Here is a 4,475-nt window from a genome sequence, read left to right as displayed (position 1 = left end):
ACTACAGACGCGTGCTACCACGCCCAGCTAGTTTTTGATTTATTGTAGAGACGAGATCTCGCCAAGTTGCCCAGGCAGGTTTCAAACCACAGGCTCAGGCAATCCACTTGCCTCAGCCTCCCAAATTGCTGGGATTACAGGCTGAGCCACGGAGCCTGGCCTAAGATACTCTTATAAAGGGAATGGCAAAGCCGGGTCTGATAAGAAAGAGGTTAACCACGCCATTGTAGACACAGAAACAACCTTTCATGTTGCTCTGAAGCTAACCTCTAAGGTTTTCCGAAGAGTCCATAAACCATTTAGATCATTTTCTTTGATACCAGTTCCTCTAGCCAAACTAATCTTTTCACCAGTCATTACCCCCACCCAAAGCACATTAAAAAAAATTATTCCCAGACTGTTTCCCCCCATTTCTCTCCTCTCTTATGACAACTGATTAATCCAAATTCTATATTTTAAAAAATTGTTCAGTACAACAAAATGCCCTCACAAAAGAGAAAAAGATCACTGACTATCTTAAAATAGTCTTTGGCCACTAGACATTGCCTGAAACCATTTCCAGACTTTAATTATATAGTAGCAAAACATAAACAAAATGACAAAGACAAATTATTTCAAACTCTGAATAGATACTGATGAATAGATCTTTCTAGGAAAACTCAACAAGTTTTTGAATCTTTACCTGTAATTGTCATAAACTACCATTAAAACATTTACACATAAATTTCATTTTCACTGCTTTAAAGATTTGAATGTTTTAGTATTAGTTTATGAATTTACCAGGTGGATCAAAAGTTTTCCTTGAGCCGGGCTCGGTGGCTCAGCCTGTAATCCCAGCACTTTGGGAGGTCCAGGCGAGGGGAATGCCTGAGCCCAGGGGTACCAGACCAGCCTGGGCAACTCAGTGAGACTTTGTCTCTACCATAAATTAAAAAAAAAAAATTAGCTAGGCATGGTGGTGCACACCTGTAGTTCCAGTTACTTGGAGGCTGAGATGGAAGGACCACCTGAGCCCAGATCGAGGCTGCGGTGGCTGGGAGTATGCCACTGCCCTCCAGCCTGGGTGACAGAGTGAGACTCCCGCCCCCCCAAAAAACGGCTTATGGATTTCTCTTGTATCACTGCAAAACTCTAATGACAAAAATTCATTTTGCAGGTAAAACTCTTTGCAAATCTGCAAAGTATGCTCACTGAACTAAAACCTCTTGGTCTAAATCATTCTGAAAGCTCTGAGAAGCTAATGCTATTTTTAAAATCAGTGCTTGAAAATAGCTTAATCTTCTTTGGCCTAAAGTTTTACTCCCACTTCTAAGAATACTGTACTCCATACCTCAATAGGACAAGGTACTCATCATATGAAACACTAACTGAAAGACCTAAGATTTGGTTTGAAATCTCCTATGACAAATTATACCCTATTATATTCACATCTTGTTAGAAATTACCAGAATACAAATGTTTACAACCTCAGTCACATATCCAACAGGTACAAGCTACGTTTCTGAAAAGACATCACCAGATACACGGCCGGGCGTGGTGGCTCATGCCTATAATCCCAGCATTTTGGGAGGCCCAGGTGGGAAGACTGCCTGAGACCACGGGTTCCAGAACAGCCTGGGCAACTTGGCAAGACCTTCTAAGTAGTTCCAGCTACTTGGAAGGCTGAGGCAGAAGGACTGCCTGAGCTCAGCAAGTTGACATGGGGGTAGCCATGAGCATGCCACTGCACCCCAGCCTAGACAACAGAGTGAGACTCCCAATGCAAAAAGAAAGTAAATCAGTCAGGCGTGGTGGCTCATGCCTGTAATTCCAGCACTTTGGGAGGCAGAGGTGAAAGGATTGCCTGAGCCCATGAGTTTGAGACCAGTCTGGGCAACATGGCAAGACCTCATATCTACAATAAATGAAAAAAAGAAAAATGAGCCAGGTGTGGTATCACATGCCTATAATTCCTGCTACAGTAGTTCGAGGCTGTAGTGGCCGTGAGCCCACCACTGCACTCTAGTCTTGGGGACAGTAAGACTCCAACTCAAAAAAAAAAAAAAAAGAAATTAAATCAGCGGTTGCCTAAGAAAGGGGTGCGGAGCCGGGCTCGGTGGCTCAGCCTGTAATCCCAGTGCTTTGGGAAGCTGAGGTGAGTGGATTGCCTGAGCCCGCAGGTTCAAGACCCGCCTGGGCAACTTGGCAAGGCCTCATCTCCAAAAAAAAAAAAAAAATAGCTGGGCGTGGTAGTGCACACCTGTAGTTCTAGCTACTTGGAAGGCTGAGGTGGAAGGATCACTGGAGCCCAGCAGGTCGAGGCTGTGGTGGCCAGGAACGGCCATTGCACTCCAGTCTGAGTGACAGAGTGAGACTCCAACTCAAAAAAAAAAAAAAAAGAAAGGGGTGCAGAAAGCGGGACAGGAGGAAGGTTTACACAGGGGCATGAGAAAATTTTTAGATGAAGGATACTATATTATATTTTGTTTTCTGAGTTGGAGTCTCTAGGCTGTTCGTGAACTCATGGGCTCAGGCAATTCTCTCACCTCGGCCTCCCAAAGTTCCGGGATTATAGGCGTTAGCCACCATGCCTGGCCTTTATATTTTGATTGTGAAGATGGTTTCATAGTGTAGACATGTGACAACTTACTAAATTGTTAACTTTAAATATGTGCAGGTATTTTATGTCAATTATACCTCAATAAAGCTATTAAAAATTTTGAAATAAGCTGGGCATGGTGGCTCACTCCTGTAATCCCAGCTCTTTGGGAGACCAAAGCAGGAAGATCGTTTGATGCCATGAGTTCAAGACCAACTCAGGCAACATAGCAAGACTCCTATCTTTTTAAAAAATGTTAATAAATAATTCTTTTTTTTTTGAGTTGGAGTCTCACTCTGTCGCCCAGACTGGAGTGCAGTGGCTGCTCCCAGCCACCGCAGCCTTGCCTGCTGAGCGGGCTCCGGCGATCCTTCCGCCTCAGCCATCCGAGTAGCCAGAATTACAGGCATGCGCTACCACGCCTGGCTGATTTTTTGATTTATTATAGAGATGAGGTCTCGCTGCCCAGGCAGGTCACGAACAATAAATAATTCTTAAAATGAGGACAAATACAGATCAGGTGTGGTGGCTCACGCCTGTAATCCCAGCATTACACATGTGAATGTACTGATCTATAAACTTAAAAATGGTGAAAATGGTATATATTAATCTATGTAAATTATTCTTTTTTTCCACAATAAAAGGAAAAGCATAGACATAAGACTTTTTAAAAAACCAAACACCAACTGTGTTTATAAGAGATACTCTTATAATCATAATACATGGAAAAGTTCAAAATAAAGGACAGGAAAATAAATGCATGTGGGTTCCATAAATGTCCTTTATCAAATATAAGAAATGTCCTTCTATTCCTAATTTGTTGAGTGTTTTCATCCTGAAAGAATATAGAATTTTTTTTTGAGTCGAAGTCTCACTCTATCAGCCAGAATGGGGTGCAGTAGCATGCTCACAGCCACTGCAGCCTTGACTTGCTGGGCTCAGACAATCCTTCTGCCTCACCCTTCCAAGTAGCTGGAACTACAGGTGCACCATGCCCAGCTGTAGAGACAAGGGCTCACAAGTTGCCAAGGCTAGTCTTGAACCCCTGGACTCAAGCAATCCTCTCGCCTCCTCCTTCCAAAGTGCTGGGGTTAAAGACGTGAGCCACCACACCTGGCTTAGGATTTTTTTCAAGCACTTTTCCTATACCTACTGAGATGACTATATGGCTTTTGGCCTTTATCCTATTGATAAATTAGCCAGATGTGGTGGCACACGCCTAAAGTTCTAGCTACTTAGAAGAATCTCCTGAGTTCAGCAGGTCGAGCCTGCGGTGGCCATGTGAGCGTGCCACTACACTCCAGCCTGGGCGACAGAGTGACACTCCGACTCAAAAATAAAAAATTAAAAAAAAAGATATTAGTGTGTAGTTTTTTGTGATATCCTAAGTTTTAGTCCCCACTTGTTCCCTCAGACAAGAGCTTTAATGCAACCCACAGTGCACGCTGCACATGCCAATCTAAATAATGGGAAACTTCAACACATAATTACTAAAAGACAAAAACATAAAGTACAATACATATAAAAAATCTAAACCAATAACACTTAGTTTTGTAAGATGTCAACAGGTTAAAAAGTGAGTTTTATGATCCAGCAAGTTGAAGAGATGATTAATAAAAAAAAGTTAAATAAGTTTATCTATTTTGGCAGAACTTTTCAGATATGGTTATAAACCCTCCAGGAAGGGGATACAGTAGACAATGCTTCCCAGCCTTAACCAGTGTTCCCTGGAGCATGTGATGTGAAAATGCTTCTCAGGCCAGGCGTGGTGGCTCACACCTATAATCCCAGCACCTTGGGACGCTGAGGTGAGAGGATTGCCTGAGTCCATGGGTTTGAGACCAGCCTGGGCAACTTGGCGAGACCTCATCTCTACAATTAAAAGAAAATTTTAATT

General features: G+C 42.9%; 1 protein-coding gene across 5 annotated transcripts in view; it reads right to left on the bottom strand.

Moving 5' to 3' along the window:
• LOC103252085 (eukaryotic translation initiation factor 3 subunit C) overlaps positions 1–4,475 on the bottom strand; it is a 22,503-nt gene that overhangs the window by 11,911 nt on the left and 6,117 nt on the right. The gene's annotated exons all lie outside the window — the stretch shown is intronic.

Source organism: Carlito syrichta, unplaced genomic scaffold, assembly GCF_000164805.1.
Source record: "Carlito syrichta isolate Samal-C Ts95f unplaced genomic scaffold, Tarsius_syrichta-2.0.1 Scaffold153593, whole genome shotgun sequence".
Taxonomy (NCBI): Eukaryota; Metazoa; Chordata; class Mammalia; order Primates; family Tarsiidae; genus Carlito; species Carlito syrichta.
This window is presented reverse-complemented; position numbering and strand designations above follow the sequence as displayed.